Genomic DNA, 21,973 nt, shown 5'->3' with positions numbered 1-21,973 from the left:
AGGACCATCTGAGCGGAGGTGCTGGGGAAGGAGGTGGGGGGGACAAGTTTTTAAGCTACAGTTCCGTGAGTTGAAGCCACAGCGCCCTGTGATACAGGATCGGGCCCATCCCAAGCATCCCTGCTCCCGGTGGCTCTTTCTCTGTCCTTCTCCCTCTTTCTCCCTTTCTCCTTCCCGTGCTGATTTAACGCAGGTTTGGATTTAAAGCAGCAAAAAAAAAGGACCTCTGGAAAGAGAGAGAGGCTGAAAAAAAGCACCCACCATCGTCCTGCTCCCTGTCACCAGCTATCCCCCGTGGTTTGTCACCAGCCCCCTCCTCCCCGTGGGCCACCAGGGGCCACAGGCGCGTGGCCACCGTGGTCCCCAGCACTGGGAAGCAGGAAGGCTGCGGCAGTACCTCTCCAGCCATCCCTTGGCTTCCCATCTCCGCATCCCAAATGGGCTGTCCCCCTTCTGCGGGCAACGGCAATCCCACTGCGGCACTCACGGCCCCCACCACCGCCAGCAAAGACCAGCCTCTACAATAAACCCCGAACCAAGGCGAGTTTTTACGTTGCTCGGTGTTAGCGCTTGTCGGTTCGGTGATTTTTCTCATTTATTCTTTTTTTTTTTTTTTTTTTCAATTATTAATGGCAGGGTGTGCGGGGAGGGCTTAGGAAGCACAAGGCAGTGCGGAGGCTGGGGCTGCCGGGGGTGGCTCAGGCACGTCCTCACCACCAGCTCCTCGCCGAAAGTTTCATTTCTCCACGGATTTGCTTCAAAACAACAAAGTTTACTCCCCAAAAAAACCCTATTCAAGCAACATACACTCAGTAAAAGCAAGTCCTCGTTGAACTTGGGGTGCAGCATCCCACCTGCCTGGAAAAGCTCCTTGTTTCCTGGGCTTTTGATTATTTTATTTTTTTTAAGCCTTTCTTCCCATTTTGCTTTTCCCATCTTATCTTTTACTTTTCTTTCCTGAGTATTTCCCCGCCTGTTAGGGACGAGCTCCTCTGGCTACAGCTCATTTTTATCAGAAAAAAGCCAATTCATGGCAGGAATTTCTCTGAATTTTCCCTGGTTTTTTGCATTTCCCACATTTTTCTCTACCTGGTTGTTTCTGATTTTAATTTAAATGGACACTCGCGTGGGCAAAGGGCAAAATCCCAAGGTGAGCTGGCAAACACAGAATATTATATAAAGAGCATTTTAACTCCTTTTTCATTTTTAACGTTTTAGGTCTTCCAGCTGAATTTGTTTCCACTGAACTCAGGCTGTGGGAGGCAATTCTGGATCCAATAAAATCAGGAGAAAAGTTGGGAGGACCATCGATTTAGTGTTGGAAAGCTGGATTTAGGGGCAAAGAGCTGATTAGAAGGGCGTTTTGTTTGAGCTGTCCCTTCACCTCCCAAAAATACACATATAAGTGAGTCCTCTCCCTGTTCTGCAGGGTGACGTTTCCCACCAGAGGGGAAAAAACAAAAACAAAATCAACCCAAAAAATTGAAAAAGCAGAAAACCAGGAGAGAAGTCTTGACCCCCAACCACAGTTGAGCTGCCTCAAATGCCGGCTCCATCTCTTCTGCCTGCTCGCTGCCTGCTCCTCCTTGTCCCATCCCCTCCTGCTCCTGGCCCGCTTCCCTGTCCAATTCCCTGCCCAATTCCCTGTCTGTTCGCCTGCCTGCACCCTGCCCACAGGCTGCCTGCTCCCTGCCTGCTCCCTGCCTGCTCCTTGCCCCATCCTCCTTGTTGTCCCCTGTCTGCTCCCTGCCAGTTCCCTGCCCACTCCCTGCCCATTCCCATTCCCTGGCCACTCCTTGCCAGCCCACAGTGCCCAGTCTCTCCCCAGTAAGCAGCCCCCACTGGGGGCAGCTCTGCTCCCACCCCAGGCTGAGCCAAGCCAGGGAGCCCCAAAGCACGGGCAGGTTTTGGGGTGACTCCATCGCCAGGAGCAGCCCGGGGCTGGGGAGCACTGCCAGTTTCCAAGGAGACGGGGGAGAATTACTGGAAAAAAAAAAAAAAAGCCGGATTTAGGGATTCACAGCAGAACTTCCCCACCTGGTGCTGGGGGGGGGGACCCCCAAAGCCCCGACACTCCCTTTCACTGGGGTTTTTGGAGTGGCAGGTGTAGGGCTGGTGGGGTGGGTTTGGAGGGGCTTGGTTTGGGTCCTGGACCCCGTCTGGTTTTGGGGTATGAAAGGGGACACTAGAGGAGCCCCCCACCCTGTGTCCCCCATTTCCCAAAGAGCAGGGGAAGACAGGTCCCCTCCCTGGGGCCATGCAGGCTCAGGGGGGTGGGAGGCAAACCACAGAAGGCAGCTCCCCATGGTTCTGGGAGGGGTGCCGTGGACTCCCTCACCCCCAGCCCATGCTGGGGACCGTCACCTGGGGAGGGGACACCTCTGCTCCCCTCTCCCAGCCCTGCAGGGAGGGCTCAGAGCCTCCACACACCCCTCCTCCCCATAGACACCCACCCCACATATACACCACAGAGCAGCATCCTGCGTATCTATAGCTGCATATAGCACGAATGCTCGTATCAACGCAGACGCGTGGATATAGCATAGAAATGCATATGTAAATGCACACCTATGAATGTATGTATCATAAATGCGCACATCAGCGCTTACCTATACATGGCACCAATGCGTACAGCATAAATGCAGGTGTTGATGCTTATCATAAACACCTATTGCATGAATGCACGTGTCAGTGCATGGGTATACACTCACGTACCGCAATGCATATGGCGCAGGTGGATATGATATGGCGGTGCCTATAGCACCAGTGCCTGTGGGTGGAAGCGGCTGTGCCAGTGCTGGGGTGAAGGGGGAGAACCCTGGTGGGGGGAAGGATTTGAAAGGATAGGGAAAGGGAAGGGAAGGGAAGGGAAGGGAAGGGAAGGGAAGGGAAGGGAAGGGAAGGGAAGGGAAGGGAAGGGAAGGGAAGGGAAGGGAAGGGAAGGGAAGGGAAGGGAAGGGAAGGGAAGGGAAGGGAAGGGAAGGGAAGGGAAGGGAAGGGAAGGAGAAATGCCATTCGACAGATCCAGCTGCTGACGCTGCCCAGTGTCTCCCTGCTGCTGTTATTGGTGCTGCACCTCAGCGCTGGGGCAGAGCAGAGGGAGGTGATGGCAGTCGGAAGAAGAGGTGAGTGAAGAGACAGATAAATATATAAATGCCGCACAAGCTGTTAAAATCTGCTCTGAGAGTCAATTTTGACTTTTAGGCTCATGAACCATTAATAAAAATCTCCTTATACTCAAATGGCTCTCAAATGCTGCGATAGCGGATTACAAACTCCTAATGGAGACACGTATGATCAAATATTCTCTAAGCAGCAAGGTCTAACGTACCGGGGGTGGCCAGGCCACCTGATTATCAGCTTATCGGCAAATACTTCTTAGTGTGGGATGTGCCAAAAAGAAAGCATCTTCTTTGGCATGGTCCCTTCCCCGTTCTTCATTTAAACAGATTTGGGAACAGCATCATGTGGTCTGGGGAACAAAGGATGACCTGTGACAGTGATGTCCCCCTGTGTGTGGTCACACACTGTGCCATCCTGGGGCTTGACCCCGGTTTTGGGGTTTTCCCATTAGGGATGCAGAGTTGGAGAGAGCGGTGGGGACTCCCCTTCAGTGCACAGAAAAAACACTTGGTCTCAGATACCTCCTGGTGACACTCAGCCTTTGCCAGGACCAAGCCACTGCACATGATGTGTAATTACTTGGTAATTAAATTTGGAAGGCCAAGGTAGCATCATTAAAAGGAGACCAAGAGGAAAGGAGGTGCCTCTGCGAGACCAGAGACCTCCTTACAGCAATCCCCACGGAGTTAATTGCTGGATAAACCAGACCGTGTTTCTGTTGTTTTCTGTTTTCAAGGAGGAGCTGGCTCTCCCCCTGCCTCCCCTCACGTGCTCACAGGTAGGGACCCTGATATTTATTCTCATGTGGATGCTGGTAATGAGAGATGCAATATTTCTGCCAGAGCCACTATTGCTTCAGCCCTGGGTCAGTGAGGGGATGAGGGCAGGGTTATTGTCAGTGAAACCCTGGAAATACCCAAATCAGGTAGGAGCGGAGACCTCTGCTGAAATGTTGTTGTCCGGTCTCAGGGCCAGGCCTTGAAAAGGAAAGTGGAAAATTAGGAAGGGTTGAGGAAGAGCCATGAAAGCATCTCAAGGAGTGGGGAACCTGCCTGGCAGAGGGTACCTGGGGAGGTCCTGTCAATATATGGAGTTATCCAAGAGAAGGTCGAGAAGATATAGATATATGTATATATGATATAGAAGTATATTTGGTGAGTACGGAGCATTACATGGAAGACAAAAGCGTGTGTTTATCCATCTGGCAATAGCACCCAGGCTGTCAGGTTAAAGGAAGATTAACCCAAAGTGGACATCAGAGACAAGTAAGTTATCAGCTGAAACAAATTGCCTTAGGACATGGAAGAGCTGCGGGATTTTTGAAGTACTACAGTCAAATAACTGTGTGCCTTTCTAAAAGATATGCAGTAGGTGTTCACTCCTGCCCATAATTACTTAAAATACAAATATGGCACATCCCTTACTGAAACCATCCAGGTTACTCCGCTGTTTCAGGGCTATGTGCAGGACTTTCTTAGAGGATGGAGTACTCACCAGTTGGTTCCTGGGAAAAATTGCTTTTGGACCATCTTTGGACACGGCAAATCAAACACAGAGGGTGTAGCAGAGAGCTGAGAGATGGGCACCAGAGATCAGGGTACCAGTGGAAGGGGTGGCCTGTCCTGCTGAGATTTGTGTTATGGTAGGACCTCCAGGCTGAAGGAGCCCCAGGTTGAAGGCTCATCCAAGACAAGTGTGGCAGAAGCACAGCATGCCACCACTGCCTGGCCTTTCCCATGTGCATGGAAGAGGCCATCTGCAGTGGAACAAGGCCACCATCCCAATGGAAAAGCAACGCAGGGATCCCTAAGGTAACTCAGCCTTGGGAAATGTCTTGCAAGGATTTCCTGGAGCAGTTTGGGTCAGCCTTGCTGCACCACTGGCCTCCCTCTCCCCTGGGACCTGGGACACAGTGCCAACCTCTCCAGGTGTGCAAACTATCCGCCTCCTTTGGCAGGTACTGCCAGGGGCGAATTAAGCTGCGAAAGGCTGCCAAAGCTCATTCCTGCCTCCTGGCCTCCCATATCAACACCGAGAGAGGTGACTGCAGAAGGGGTCACTGCAGAGAGATATGAACCTCTTTCCCTGTGCTTTGGGGGAGTGCCTTCAGCATTTTGCGGGGTGCCAATGCTCAAATGGGTCATCTGGGTCTGCTGCAAGTCTGTGACATCGCAAGGGATGGTGGCAGATTGATTGAAAATCAGTAATAAACAGCGTGCTGGAGCTATTTGGAGTTTGGTGGGAAGTACTGTGCAGATGCAGAGGTCACCCTGTGGTATCACACTGGTCCCTATGTAACTGAGACCAAAATTAGAGCCTCACTACATGTATTTAATTACTTGTATTGATGCAACCCTATTAAAACAGTCCCTATATGTCTAATTTCCCAGAGAAAATCCTAGTCTCTGCCACTTCATTTTCTACTTTGATGGCATCACTGGCAAGTGAGGGCCTATTGAGGCTTCCCCCACCACCATACCATCGGCTCAGACTGCAATAACCAGAGGCAAAAAGACAATCGAGTAGCACCCTGGGGTGCCAAGGGACATGCAGGTCCCTCCTCACCAGGGTGACCCTGCAGCACCCATTTCTCACACAGATGTCCTGGGGCCTATGTACAATGGAGGACCATCATCATGGCTGAGAAGTCACCTTATGTGGCTTTTATGCTGCTGCCTGTGATACCTTAATTGCCTCAATCTTTGCATAGATACTGCAGCAAACAGTTGTTATTACTTGGTCACAGCCTTTAATATCTGCTGCAAGATGATGTCTGGTCCTTTTGAAGGCATCTGTGAGGCTGAGATTTGCTAAACCCAGGACCTGAGCCTTGTAGAGGGCATCCTTAGCCCAGCTGGGAAGAGGACAAGCGGAGTGGACCCAGGGACAAGGGCAATGCTTACTGGATGGAGCAGGCAGGGCATGGAGGACCACTGATGGTAGGGGCAGAAGCAATTTGCTCTGCGGTCTGCATTTGCCTCAGGATTAGTTCTGTCTGTGCTATGTTTGTGAGCAGTTTTGGTGTCAGAATGATAAAGTGCCTGGCAAGGGAGCCTGAAGAGACTTTGGCCATGGGCGTCATGCTTGCTGGGCTGGGGACAAGGCAGCAGGGTCAAACAAGGGGCCTTGTCCCAAACCAATTGTGTGACACCACACATATGATGTGATGAGCCGCAAGGCTGGCGTTCCCATGCCAGGCACAGCCTCTGAATGGGCCAAATCGACCAGTTGTGTCTGGCACTTGGGCTCCAAGGAGCCAAGGTGTTGCAAATGCAGGAGATGGGCTGAGCTGCATGGGGAGAGGGAGTGCGAGACAGAAATCAGCTGCGTGACCCCCCCCTCCTCCCCGGCAGCACCCAAGAGGTGTAGGTGTCCTGATAATCAGAGCAACCAGCGATGCTCATGGGCTCATACTGGGAATCTGTGACCGTAAACGTCCCACCGGTATTACCAGACAGCCTCTTTACTCACTCTGCAGTTTAATAGGCAGCGATTAGATATTATACAGAGTCAAATTACTCATGGAGACCAGGCATGACGTGCTTATTTTTGATTTGCCTTCAAATCACAGAAATCCACAAGCGGTATTAATTCTAGCTCCAGCCATACCAGCCTGTTCCGGGAGCTTTAAAATTAAAGCAATCACAAGGCTGCCCTTAGGTTTCCAGTGACTTATGCAAGAAACCCAACACAGGAGAACAAAAGGACAAATGAAAAACTGAGGTTTGAGGCTGGAATTCAGCCTTCTCTTGGTATTTACCGCGAGCAATGCGATCGAGTCAACTTCCCTGTGCCAGGAGAGGGGAGGGAGGGGGTTGTCCTGATTAGATCTAATTTCCTACCTGTTTACTGTAGGCATTTGCATAATGATCACCCTGCAAAGAGTGGTTAGCATATGCTAACACCGACTCTTGAACCCGTTAAAACACAAAACGGGTGCAGACTGCTGCTGTTTATGGCACATCTCTCCTTCCTGATTGCGTCCCAGCGGAGGTGGCCAGTGCGTACCCCCACTACCCGCGATGGCTGGAAGACTCTTCCAGATGTCATCAGGACAGGATGAGGTGAGATAAACACAAACTGTTTTATTTTCATCCATAAGGAGAAACCAGAGGGCTGGGAAGGGATCTAAAGGTCTTTTAGGAGTCATTTTCCATTTCAGTTACTTGTTCAGTGTTGGAAGAGAGGGACTTTTCTGATACTCCATATTCCTGGCTCAAGTGCTACCATGGCGATAGCAGCTGATGGATTTGGAAGCAGTGCAACCCAGAAGAGAGGCAAGGACGGCAGTTCAGTCCTCCCCGGTTACATGAACCCAAGCAGGATACACGCTCCACCACAACTTTCACCAAAGAAAATCTTCATGTCTAGAGTGATGATCGGTGGGAAGTTGAGCTTAGCTGTTAATCATTTGCTTTCAGCAAGGACAGGCATGAGTGTGCCATTGTTTTGAAAGAGTTTCTTGTTAGTTGCATTACAAAATAGAGATAAAGGAGAGGGACGCAAGGCAGACACGACTGTGCTATTGCCAAAGGGTGGCAAAGGATTGCAAGGTTTGAGTATCCAAGCAGCGAGGTGTCAGCAAACAAACCCAAGCTGCTTCACCTTTCAGCAGATCTCTTCATCGCTTTGCTTCGACAAACAGGGTCACGGCATCCTTCCCCACCTCCCCCTTTCCAGTGTCTCCCATGTGTGTTTTCACAGGTTGGCAGCCGTCATGCATCCTCCTCGAGGTGCTGCCTGATCAAGACTTATGCCCCCTCCACATGCGTGCCTTTTAACAGAGGCATTTTAGTAGCCTGGGTGACTCTGTTAGTTTAGAGATTGACTGCATGTGGAGCTGTGCCAGCAGCTCTCTGAGGGGATGGGAAGCTGCAGGGAAGGACAAAGGGAATGGTGAGGATCAGTAACCTCTCCCCTGGGATGGAGCAGCCCAGCACTGGTTGCTCCATTCGGTTGCTCCAATTGCAGTTGCTCCCTGCTCTGGGTAGATTTGTTCTTGACAAATTCACGTTGGCTGCTTCTTGTTAGACAACATTCTGCATAAACTGGATAGTCATAGAACAGAAAAGTCATAGAACAATTCAAGTTTGAAGGGACCTCTGAAGGTCTCCAGTCCTAGATTCTGCTCAATGTGGAGCTAACTTCAAAGTTAAATCATGTTGCTTTAGTCAAATTTGGAGTATCTCCAAGGATGTCTCCATCCTCTTTCCTGTTAGCTTCTCTGGTTTCTGCCCCAGGGTGTAACTGTGCTCACGGAGGAGAGTTTTTTCCCATCTGTCCTTTGTTGCAACTTGTGTCTGTGACTGAAAGGGAGCCTGAGGGATCACTGTCACCTCCTGTGTGAGCCCAGATCTCCAGTGGAGTGAGGGATCGCTTGTCCCAGCTCCCTTGAGCACTGGTCTCACCTGCTTTGTGTCCACAACACAGAAATACATCTAGCAGAAACAGGGATGACTTAAAGTTGATCACTGGCTTGATTTGGAGGATAAGGTCTTACGACTAAGGGCCAGTTGTATGCAGTGGTAGGGCCAGATGGTCTTTTGCTCCGTTCTCTTTTATGAAGCTCTGAAGTCCCTTTGAGCAATCTCATAGTGTGTCCCCTATCACGGACATCCGTGGGCCTCGACCTCCAGCCAGCTCCTTTGGCAGCTGCTGCAGTTGAGAATTGTCCTCTTGGACCCACCTCTATTCCACACCAAATATGTCCTAACGATCCTTCATGGTGTCTGGAAGTCCTTTGGGACAATTGTGAGGGTGTCCCAGGGATTGCCATTGCGCTGCCCTGGCCCAAGGACAGCAGAGATGGTCTTGGTGCCTGTTGTACATTGGAGTTGCAGTGTGTCTTACAGACTTTTGCCTCTTCAGTAGTGGTGGCATTGAGGCGTTAAGTGACTCTGTTCCCCATCACTCCTCTGGAGCGTTTTTGCTTTCTGCCCTCTGTGTCATACATGGGACCCTGCTGCTGCCCTCCATATTTGGAGACCTTGCTTTGGGTTGGTTCTGCTGCTCGGCACCCGCACCCTGGTCACGTCTCACAGGTGAGCCTGTCCCTAATCAGGGACTCAATGGTGTCTGCAAGGCAACATTACGATGCCAGGGTTCCCACCTCTGTAATGCAAGTACCTCTTGCCTCCCTTCCTCTTGATTTTGTGTAACAAACGGTATCTCACTCTTCTGGGGTTCCTGAAGCTCATCAAATACCTTTATCAGCTGCTCCGGGATCCCTGGCAGGATTCCTGGAGATAGTGTTTCACTCACTCCTCTTCCCTTTTCTCCATGAGACTGTCAAGATTTCGATTTTCTCATGTTCATCCCCATGGTCAGCTGCCTATGCAGATGCTCCCATGCTTGTAGGAGGTTCTTTGTCTAGAAATCCAGCATTTCCACTGGTCTGAGACCTGCCTGTTTGCTTTCTTCTCTAATTGCGGAATGCTCTCCTATCTGTCATTATCCTGTGCTTGCCATGGCTCACACTGAGTGGTGGCACCCATCCCGTTTCTTTTGCTCTGTGCTGGGTAGGAACAAGACAGGAGATCACGTTTGGGGAAATGGAGCAGTTTTTAATGAAGTGACTGATTTCCAGTGACACTGCTGCAGTGGCTGTTCCAGCGGGGTGTTCCCAAGGCTGCTTCCAAACTCCTCCTTCCTACGTCTCCAAGCCACCACGGAGGCTGACATGGGTTGCCCCGTCCCGTGTCTCTTTTCATTTCCCAATAGCACTTTGGTAATGTATATTGCTATACCAGCTCTGACTCCCTTGGGCGACATGGCACCAGCAGAGAAGTTGTAAAACAGCTACGTGCTCCTGGCAGAAAGGGAAATCTCATCGTCCCTGTCTTACCAACAAGGCACGGAGACACTACAGGTAGGATGGACCTCCTGTGGGATCAGTTTGGGATCATCCAGGTGCCCCAGGCACTTTCAAGGCTGCGAAAGCGAGCTACTGCTGATACCTTAAAACTGTGCTTTCCCCCTGGCAGTCAGAGCTGGCGATTCAAATCCTACACCTGGGAAAAGGGGCAGCCCTTGGAAGCTGCTGGTTTTGTGTCACCGCTCCATAGCTGCAGCGACTGGCGCAAGAGCCCAGCTCTCATGCTGGAACCGCATGTTGCTTTTCTCATTATGCAACTGCTGTATTTTAATAGAAACCTCTTTTTAGGCAGTCTCAAAAACAGTTGGATTTTTTTTTCCTCCTTCTGTCAAATGACCAACTTAATAATTCACTAGTTGTGCTGGGATTAGGCACTTTGGGCCACACTCTGGATTTCTTATCTTTAATGTAGTTCTCGACGACATCTTCTGCACTTAATCCCCTGACAAAACTCCCTTTGATTCCCGCGACAGTCGCTCACAGAGATCAAACGCAGAACGCTGCTCTGTCAGGTAGAGCCGGGCGAATAATTTGTGACAAATAATTTACCCACAGACTTTCTCCTCATTTTCCGTGCACAAATTGTCCATTCGGTTGAGGCTCGGGACTGCTGATGGATTTGTTTCTGCCTGCACGAGTCTGAGTTCAACGACTTGCTCATGAGGACGAGCCTGCAAGTATATTTAAAGATGATGCCTTGGCCTCGCTCAGCATCAGCTTCAGTTTTCAGCAGTGCCGAGCCCAGCTCACCCCACAAGCGACATCAGTGCACGCCCCGATGTGCTCAGCGCTCATGAGTCATCACCCTGTAGTTCTGCACCAGATCGGAAGAGCGTGACTTTCCGAGCTGAGAGTTGCAGTGCAAATAATCTCTAATATCAACTTAAAATTTCCTGTTCGGGGGATGTGCTGTAATATATGCGCCTGATATGAGTTTTATCGCTCTGCCTTGCAAGAATAGTCTCCAAAAACCAAGCAGAGGTGAGACGGGGACGTGCAGAGATGAAGGGTGCTGGTTTCTGGCCCAGAACTGTCTGCACCCCACATTGCACGACTGGAGACCAAACACACACCCCATTTTTACCTTTGCTTTGCTGTGGCCTCCCTACCAGTTTAACTCTTTTAACTGCACATTAATGTCATTTCTGTGTGTGTTATATTAATGCAATCTGGGTGTTTCAGGTAGAGAAAAAATGAGGAGTTAGTATTAATTAGGAATTAGCCATAAGAAAGTTCTGATATAGACTGATTTGAGTGATATTTATGGCTGTAATTTTACAGATGGCAACGTTTTATCTTGCAATTTGTGTCAACTTCAGCTTTTTGTCTTCCCCTTTTTTTTTTTTTCTTTTTTAATTAAATGCCTGCAACTCTCGAAAAGCACAAAGGTGGGAACTTGAAGGTCTCCATTTTCCAAACAGCCCTGGTAACGCCTGCGGGGAGCAGAGAGCAGCGCTGTCTTACCAGGGCCCACGGAGACGCTTCATTAACCCAATTAAGCAGGTGGATGGAGAGGGTCTCTCTGATAATTTACACCTTACTAATGAAGTGTGTGACTCTTAATCTCCTCCAAACAAGATACACTCATGAAACACTGGTGCAAGGAAAGGGGAAATTAATTAGGTGAAAAAACTATGAGATTATAGCAGAGGGATTCCAAGGAGGCAACTGTAACATGGCTGGTGATTCATTTGTGCCCGTCTTAAATTAATGTCGGAGCTGTCAAGTAAATAAGACCCAGCATTATTTTGGCTTAAAAGACATTCTCACCAGGCCTGGCAAGAGGCACCTTATTTTTACTGCATGACACACCATTTTCCATGCCCCAGCCACCCGAATGGCGCTGGGAGGAGACAAACCCAGTCCGAGCAAAGCCTGGCCTTTTCCTAAGATGTCTAGTGAAGGGTTAGAAGGAGCTACTTATTTGATGCACGTATTTTCAATGTAGTATCAACTTTCTGTCTTATAAATATCCACCTGGCTGCCAAGCCTACATTTGGGTAGCAACGGGACGGCGGGCAGGTGGTGTCTCGTTGCAGAGCAGCCGTCCCACCACTGAATCAGCTCTGCTAAGTGCTTAATGCCTCCTTCAGCCCAGTGGTGGATAAGATGAAAGGATGACTTGAGCTGTTGCTTGGGATGATGTTGAGCCTGGAGTCAAGCTCTTCATGGCACATTCGTGGGTTGATCTCCTTTATTTGTGTGCGGTGCCACGCAGTGATGCTGCATATCCTTCGGGATAGAGCAGACTGGTTCAAATCGTGGTCAGCAGAGACCTTTAGCAGCCTGAGAGCCGGCTGCTCAAACCAGCATGAATTCTCCTAGCTTCCAGTGGCACTGGAAGACCCTTGCATGGGTTCCTGTCTCACTTAGGTGCTGGTGGGTGATCCCCCCAAAACTGGGTGCAACATGACTCAGATAATTGGCTAGTTTTGTCCCCAGGAGCCCACTGGAAAGACGCCGTTGATCTTGTGGTCATGTAGGGTCATTCTGCCTCCAGGGAAGGGGGCCTTCAATGTTTCCAGAGTCAGAATGCTAGAGAAATGCATTTTATCAGTCAAACTGAACTGCTGGCTGCTGAAAGATTCCCAGAGTAGCAGATCGGAGCAGATTTAACACTGGAAATTGTGTTTTGTCGTAAAAGGAGCTCAATGAATCCAAGGATTTCAAAGCTTTTGGCAAATATGAATGAAATCAGCAATTAATTAAGCTCTGTGGCACTCCTGTTTGATAAACAAGAGATACATTATGATCAGTCAGTGTTGCCAACTGCAAACATTCACAAACTGCAAGTCCAGCTCCCCAAAATTATGAGATTGGCTTAAAAAATCATGAGATTAAAACCCAAAATTGTTGCATTTTCTTTATCCACCATCTGGCTTCTCAGCCTCTAGGGTAAACAAGCCTCGTGTTTTCAACTACAAGGGCTAGCCACTTACTTAAAAACATGAAAACTGAGATCCTTGTGCTTCATAATGACTCCAACAGCTGAGGCTTTAGGAAAAATACAAAAAATCCTAAGACTCATCATAAAATCGGAAGAATTTGCAATACTGATCACTTGCAACTGAAACGTTTTTGGCTCAGTGGCAATTTCTGAACGCAGCAACCCAATGCAAGAGCTGTTAGACAAGGAATAACGAAGACTGTCCTTTGTGACTAAGATCGCAGGAGAATTTAGGTGGGTGAAATACAATTACAGAGGCAGTATGTCATGTAGTCCTTGCTGGAATTTAGCCAGGGTATGACAGATAAACACATCGGTTCCCACGAAAACTCTTCTGGGATTGTTAATTATTAGAAATGATCGTTCCTGTCTCTCTGGAAGATGATTGCAGGCGATACTATGGCATCAGGCACTGACCGGGGGTAACAGCTTCGTACCAAACCACAGATGCGAAAGCCACCCCCAGAAACCCCGCTCCCCCGGTTCTGCAGCCCTGACAGACAGTTTGTGTCAAGAAAATCCTGTCTCAGGCTGATCCGACTTAGCTTGTGAGACGGGGCCATTTTGGTGGCAGGGCTGGCAGCCATCGCATTACTGTCTGGAGAAGAATTTACGCTGCAGTGGGAATGGCAAATTATCTGGAGGGAAAGTAGCTGCAGAAGGGCCATGGCTGGCCGAAACCAGGAAAACAGATTTCAAACTAATGTAAACAGCTTGGGTTTATCACCGGTTTCACAGGTTCAAAAATAAATATCACCGGTTTTGTGGTTCAAAAGTTGGTTATTTTCTACTGACACTTCAAAAATGTAGTTTTCCAGTGACCTTGAAAACCACTTTAAATATATTTTTCAGTAATTTAAAAACCTGAGGTTAATAAAAGAGAATCAGAAAAAGAAAGAAAGTTTCAATTCTTTAAGCGGGTCTATTTGTCAAGGAAGAGAAGATGAACTTGAAGCCACCTGTGCATCCAAGCACATGTATTTTAGAGAAAACTAGCTCTAATGTCTTCACCACAGCAGGATCCTCATGGGCATCAAGAAGCCATTTTCTCCAAGGAAGAACATTATAGCTGTGCTTAGGATAGACTCTGATCTTTGCACCTAAACCTATTTAAAGTGACACTAAGGGCTTTTGTACTGCTATGAAATTACCTTGGGCCAGTGAGAGCACTCGCTGGCTGTGTACTCTCCTCTGGGGAAATTGAAGCACAAGAAAGTTGAGAAAGCCATAGACAAATTCATGCAGTGAGCACCAGCCAGGGCTGTTTTAGCAAAAAAAGATACAGCCTCTGACTCGGAAAGCTCAGCGCTGCAGGGAATACAGGTGATAAGGGGGAGGACTTGCCTTGTTTTTATCGTTTTTCTCTAAGCATCTCTACTAGATGGAGCTTCAGGCCGACGCACGCACGGTCACTTGTGTTCTCCTGTCTCTCAGGATTCCATCTCCCACGCCAGCCCAGAGAAGCATCACCAGGAAGAGCTCCCAAACACGTGGGGCTGTGGGCAGCAGAAGCAATGCAGGTGCAGAAGAATATTGGTTAACATGGGAGCCATGGACCTCATGACGCAGCACTCCATTTGGACCTGTCTCCCTGCTTTTCATGTAACGTTTGCATATTGAATAAAGCATTTCCAAGGGTTATGCTAAACAGGTATCTGGGGCTCAGTAATTAATGTCAACATCCATAAACACTGTGTTTTTCACTCCGGTAGTGCCCATGCCCTGACGATAGAACCAAGCACCTTGTCAAGTTGCTTGCTTTCTCCAAAAGATGTACCAGCAGGTCATGTGTAGGTTAAATATGGCAGCTCTCAGGAGCTATTTTATCCTGTGTGCAAACCTGGTTTATAAAGCTTATCAAGAAGAGAGGCTTGCTATCACAGTCTAGTACTCATAATTAATCCTGGAGACAGCACGGATTTAGGTTCATTGGGGCTGACTTCAAATTAAAAAGTCACTATTAGCATGTGAAACAGACACCATATGTTATGTATTAACACTGTAGATGTTACAGAATGTTGTGTATTTTTCGTTCGAGATAGCTATAGATACGTCCCTTTCAACAGACAGTTGTTTGGTTATCTATCTGTATTTCTCTTCCATAAAGTAGTCTCCATTACGGATGGCGGCAGATGTCTTTACAGAGACTGCTAGACCAGGATCTATTCATATGCACGCATCCACATAGATGAAGTCCTTGTTTACACAGTAATTTACATTTGTACATATAAAATTATACTTTTTTGTATGTGTATTTTATATGCTATTATTACAGTTAAAACACAACACTGATCAGTACACATACACATACCAATCAAAGAAAAATGGCATGTATATATAAAAATATATGATACATTTACACATACAAATAACGCAAAATACAGAGGGAAATGCTGTCTAAGCACATATTTGGCAGCATCCTGTAAAACTTCATTGTACTGGGAGTTAATACAATGTTCTCAGTGTCTTCAGTCATCTGAAATTTGAGTTTAAAGTTCTTGCACAATCACAGTCAACATAAAATGCAGCAGGAAATCGCCATTAGTCAAATGTGCTCGTCTAATCCCACTGCAAAATGGAGCTTTTTCATTTTTATCCTGCCACGGGTTAGTTTGTGATTTCATATGTCAGATACATCAATTCTGCCAAGGAGAGAAGATGGGCAAGAACAAATTAAAAATATAGACTCCTTTGCCCTGGGGGAAGTGGAGAGGGCAGGTTTTTGTAGAGAACAGTAATAATGATCTCATTTAAGAGAGTTTCTGGGTTTGGTGCTTTGCTGCCCTTCCTCCCAGTTAATTACTCCCTGGCAAATTGAGGGCCTAACCAGAAAATCCAACTGAATACGTATTCACTTTTCTCTGCTGAAATTGCATAGGGAGAGTGCAAGTAAGGAGACATCAGCCCACGTCCTCTAACACATTCATGCCAGGGAAGAGAGCACCGACCGGTCGCTGATGGGAAAACCTGCCGTTTCTTTCTCTCACTCTTCCTGTCCTTGTCTCGTTTTGTTTCTCACTCTCTCCCACTTTCTTCTTTCTAATTCTCTCCCTTCATTCGCGCGACCACTGGGATAAATACAGCAACAGTCCCTCTCTTCCCAGAGACTCGTGCTTGGGAGGATATTAGTGTGTGCCACACTCTGCTTGCCGATTTGTCTTAAGGTAATTATTTCTAATGGCTGTTGTTGTTTTTCCTGCAGAAACTGTAATGTAGCCCCTTTTGTATCATTGGCTGAAACCTGTTGTTTCTGTAAGAAAAACAATAGGCCCACAGATGAGGACTGCATATTATGGCTCTACTAGCACAGCAGGCTTTTGGTATTGGTACCAATCCTATCAATTCCTGGCATCCTTCCCCCTTTACTCCTGGTAATTAATCTTTTCATGAATGCTGTCACATTTAGAGCCATTTCATTAAGTTTCTGGTTCCTACGTTTATGTAACTCACTGCATCTCTCATCTGCTCCATCAGCTGGAGAGAGACGGCGAGAGGCGATGCTGGGCAGCGGGTTCGCTCTCCCCATCGTTCCTCCTCCCTGCAGAACACGCTCTCCCATAAATGAAGTCACACGCAGATGACAGACAAGCAGCCCACGCGCTTCAGACAGCCTGAAAGGGGCAAAATTGAGCCATCAAAAATTAGGAAAAACCTCTGTGAATGAAGTCCATGGAACGTGATGCCTGTTTCCCATATGTATGTATGTACCATGGGCCTGATAGGAAAGAGCTTATAAACTTTGTGCAGTATAAAGCATTTTTTATGTAAAACATTGCTTTAAAAAACATTTTTTAAAGCAAGGACAGCACTTTGGGACAATCAGCTCCTCTCACCCTGCACCTATGCTCTTCCTTCCTCCTCCTCAATAAACCTCCAACCCACCTCCCACAAAATGCACCAGCTTGAAACCATTTCTATAAAGCAGGAGGCTTTCTGGGTAGGGTAAGGGGAAAGGAGGTTTAAAGCCAGTTTTGCTGATATCGCTCCAGACCGTTATTCCCAGTTTTGAAAGGGAGTCGGGCCCGATGGTTGCAGACAGCATGGGGCTGTGGCGTGCGTATTCGTAGGGCGCAGCAGCAGGGTGAGAGACAAAAGCTTGTATTCCCAGCCCTGCCTCAAGTGACCTTGTGCAACCTCTTAATTACTGCAATTACTTGCCTCCTGAGATGACATTATTAGGCCGTGCTCGGTAATAAGGGCTGTGAAGTTCACAGAATTATTCGTGCCGGTTGGTGAAAGAGCAGCGAGTAAAACACCCGGCCATCTTGTGGCTTCCAAACCAGCTCGGGGTCAAAAGGGGATGGCCGCTGGCTCTTCTCGGAAATTCGGAGTTGGTGGTGTCTGGCGGTTTTATGTTGGGGGCTGTGATTTTTGCAGCATGGCATCTGCACCCGCTTCACTGAGGGTGTGTAAAGAGCAAATGCTGCAATGTGGCTGCACCTAAATATTTTTTACCAGGGGCAGAAAAGAGTATTTGTCCCCCCGCGGTACTGTCTGTCTGCAAAATTGCGTATTTCTCCCCCATATCAAAGATGAGCACTTCTAAATGATAAAATACCAATTACAAAATATGAAAGAGTTAAAAATGACAGCTGCTGAAGCCAATTTTTAGCATTAACAACACTAATTCAAAACTCCAAAAGGCTGGGGCATTTTGCTGTCCTTGGAAAAAAATAACAATAATAAAAAAAACCAAACAAAAAACCCAAACCAAACAGCTAAAACCAGAAAAAAATCGCAGAATTCACCCTAAGGCAGAGACTAAACAACGAGGATCTCAAGTGAAGTATTTAGTTATTGAGAAGCAACAGCAACTGAAAACAGGGAAGTAAACAGAAAGAATTAAACAGCCTTAACTGTCATCATCGCTACCTACAATGACAGATGTAACTGCATTTGCCTGGAGCTGGGGATGCTGGGATGGAGCAACAGCCCTCCCGCCTTGATGTTTGCACCATGTGTGAAAACGTGGCTCTCACTGAACACCTTCTGCTTCTGTCGTGGTCAGTTTTGACCTGGAGGTCCCTCATTTGGCTGAAACAACACACAAGGATGCCAACCCTCCTCGCTACCAGCTGTAATCCAAGCCCTGATTTCCCAGTCCCAGAGGAGGGCTGTGTTCTCCAGCCCAGGCTGATCTGTGGAAGGCAGGAGGGTTGTTCGTCCTCCCATCACTCCACCTGCCCTGTTCAGGGACCTGCTGGGGACATGGGAAACCCCCAGGGCTCCCCCACTGAGCATTGCTGCAGAATTTGTAACTGGTGCTGAATGGCTTATTCAGGGAAAGGGTGGAGGGCAGGGGGAGGTCAAAAGAGCTAAATGGAGAAGAAGGATGCATTTGTCTTATCTCCATGGGCGGGGATGTCAAGCTATCCTCTCTAGCAGGTGTGGGTATGGAGGGGCCACGGAAAAACTCATCTCTGTGATTTTTCAGTGGAAGGATGTGCCATGCCAAGCAAGGCAAACAGGAGGGGAACAGCACAAACACTCACCGTGGGCTGCAGGGGGTGGGTTTGGGTGCCCTATATTCCCTTGTGAATTATTCAACTGCTCCGTACGTGCATTCGGTTGAGCTCTTCTCCGCCACTGCGGTCTGAGGGAGAAACCCTGCCGTCCCTCCAACATCTGCGTTGCAATTGCATTGTGCTACGTCGTTGGCTTTTTTCTGTTTTTTGGGGTTGGGGGTTTGTTTTGTTTTGTTTTGTGTGTCCACTCACAGAGGTGTGTGACACCTCTGTAATAGAGGAGGTAAAATATTTTCATTATCCTCTCCCCAGAACATGGAAATCTTCGAAGAGGAGGTAGGAGGGAGGTTAACTCCTCTAGCTTCATTTCCCTACCGCTGCCGTTCCTTGGCTGTTCATCACAAAATGAGTCCACACGCCCATTACATCGTGGCATTGAGCCTGTTGTACGTTTTGCCTTTACTTTTTTTCTTTTTTTCCCCCCTAAAATTATTTCACGTCGCAAACCTGGCGATTATTTCATGCTGTTTAAACTATATTTGTAGTCTTTGATCATATATAAGTAGACTGAAGTAAACTGCTGATAGAGTGAAGATATTGTTCTCGGTGTTTCTCCTCTCGCTTTGTTCATTACATTATGCCTATAAGCTTGCATAAAATGTTCATTGTGGCAGCGCGCCTTTGTTATTAATTCTTGCGGTGCTACGTATTTTTATGAAACACAGTTCATTCACAAATGGAGTGATTAGGTAATCTATGCCAGTGCGCACAGGTGTATTTTACACACAACGTGGACACATACAACACACAATTACATGCACCCTGAACACATATTTATCCATATAAATAGAGGGACGAAACCATCATATCCTATTTATGTTCAGCAAAATATTTATAATCTAGCTTTTAAGGCCCGTTCTCAAACTAAAATCTTGTTGATTATGGACATACTTTGCTGCCTTGAGACCTGGCCCAACAGCAGAGAGACACAATGACAGCTAGCAACATCCAGCCCAGGATTTCAAGGCAAGCCATGTAGAAGAGCCCAGGATATCCCACATGACAGCTGTGTGACTCCTTATCATTATTTATGAGCCGGCAGAGGAATTAAACAGATACCTGCATCATGCAGCAAAGAGACACAAGGTAGGAACCGATTCATGATGCTCCTGCTTGCCTCATTTATAAACCACATGCATTAGAACATGGCCATACGGGAGGGCTGGGATCCTTTTCAGAAATAACAGGTACCTAACCCCACCGACTGCCCTCATTTAGTGGCAGACAGATGTCTCGTTCCCAGGTTTCTCGGCAAATAACAGCTAGTCACTCCATCGAGTAATTAAAAAACTGTCCCATGTGCAGGATGTGGCTAAGCTTCTCGCCAGCCTTGACTCTGTTCCATGCCTGTACGTCTACTGTGTGCAGTATATAAAGATGTGACTTGTGTATGATTCCTCTATCACTACAATATATCTTCATCCTACTTTTTCTCCTTTACAATCTATATTATTCTAGTTACTACAAGAAAGAGAGGAAAAAAACCCGTCCTTTTTTTTTTCCCCAAACAACAGCAATCCTCCTCCTCCAGCTCAAGTGCGGTTGAGCAGGGCAGGTGAAACAGGAGGGCAGATACGATGTGTGATGACATGAAGCTGCTGAACTACACCCCCCTGAGTTGGGGGAGAAGGGGAGGCCCCAGAGCCATGCCTGAGTAGGAGACCAGGAGGTCCCTTCCAATCCAGGAAGGAAGTAATTGATGGCAACACCACAGAGTGTCAGGAGAAGAGTGGCACCATGTGAGCATCAATCTCAACTGAAACCACAAAGGCTTCCAGAAGCGAGAATTCAAGAAATTGTTGGGAAACTCAGCACTTAAAGCCTCTGGACCTACGCTGGCCATCATCCCTACTAGTGACAACATCTGAATACCTGCACTGTCAGCAAGGTTCTCTTCAACTGCCAAGAGGAGGAGAAGAAACACATGAAGAAGATGAATGGGCAGATGATGGTGCCACACCACATCTGGAATGATGACCACTGGACAACACATCACTCTTACCAGGATATGCTGGGATCTGGACAGGAGCTCTGTGAGAAGTTGAGATAAGATAGTGGGAGCTGTGGGAGCACCTAAAATGTTGAAGGTCCAGCAGAGTGAGACAGGTGAGTATGTCCCATCCTGCCTGCAACATGCAGTCAGTTACCATGGGAGGTCCATGGACCTGCACCCTAGGGCTGGCAGTAGCATCTCCAGCCCATCCAGCCCTGACAGCTCCATTCTTTTGGCTCCATTTACAGGATCTCCACAGCCAATATCCAGGACTGGGTATTCCAAGGGATTTCCCTTCGTTATGATTCCTCCTCAGGTGAGATGGGCCCATGCTGTTGCAGGTGTTCCCAGTAGCTGCTTCTTTGCCACTTGTGAAAGGCTTTTCCACCCCTAAATGTCTTCATTTTGATGTGTGGGGCAAACAACACCCCGTGACGAGTTTCAGTAACTCAGCTTGCACCTTGCAAGTTGCATTTTAAAGCCCCAAACTCTTCCTTGGAAGGCATCTTCTCTTTCTAGCCTTGGTAAATACAGAGTGTCCAATTGCAAAATGCTGATATTGTGCAGCATGGAAAAGGCTTTTTTCCCCCTGAGTTTTATTGTATACAATTGATTATACACCATTTTTCTCTCCTTCTGAAACCTGCACAATTGGACTCATGTTGCCAGAAGAACCTGCTGTTACCGAGCCCCAGGGAGAAGAAACAGAGAACAGGAAGAAAGCCATGTTTTAAAGCTCTTAAAAGTTTTAAAAATAACATTTCTCTATAAAACATCTTGCAGCTGTATGTACCAGGGCCTCATGATTGTCACACAGTATTGGGGCCACCACAGCAGTCTACGTGCACTTCTGTGTAACCATTTCCAGGCCACAATGAGCTTGCTGTCTTCCCTCTCCCAGGCCACCGCTTCCTTTCATACTCAGGATACCAGTGTCTTTTTGCACATCAAAACCTGCCAACTCGAGGGACACAATGTTCTTCAATGAGCCAGAAATATCTGGGGACCAAATGAAACCTCAAGAAAGGAATGGGTTTGCTGAATCTTGTCATCATGCAGGGTTTGACTCCTGGTTTGGAGGCTGTGAAAGAACAGAGGACGTCTAACAGAAAAGACATGGCAGAAGAAAGAAAATTAAGCCAGAGATGTGTCATTTTTTAGCCATGGTGGTTCAAAGCTTGGGTCATGCTCCCTCGGCAGACTGGTCTGGTTGCACAGCACCATGCTGCACTATGTGGAGCTGCTAGTCTGGGGTCAGGGAGCAGAGCAGCCAGTGATGGTCACGCTGGGATTCACTGGCCCAGTATTGCTGAGGTGGCTCTGTCCTGTGGGTCCTGAGCTGGCCTCACCAGCACGAGCTCTGGGCTCTCTGCTCCTCCCTGCACTTTCTTGGTGTAGGTGGGCCAGGAAAGAGCAAGAAGACAGTAGAAAACGCAGTATGAATCACCTGGGATGAGCAGGGAAGGAGCACGCGGGACATTTTTCGGGTTGCCAGAACTGCAGCATAAGTC

This window comes from Chroicocephalus ridibundus, chromosome 4 (genome assembly GCF_963924245.1).
Source record: "Chroicocephalus ridibundus chromosome 4, bChrRid1.1, whole genome shotgun sequence".
NCBI classification, from domain to species: domain Eukaryota; kingdom Metazoa; phylum Chordata; class Aves; order Charadriiformes; family Laridae; genus Chroicocephalus; species Chroicocephalus ridibundus.
Note: the sequence above shows the minus strand (reverse complement) of the source record.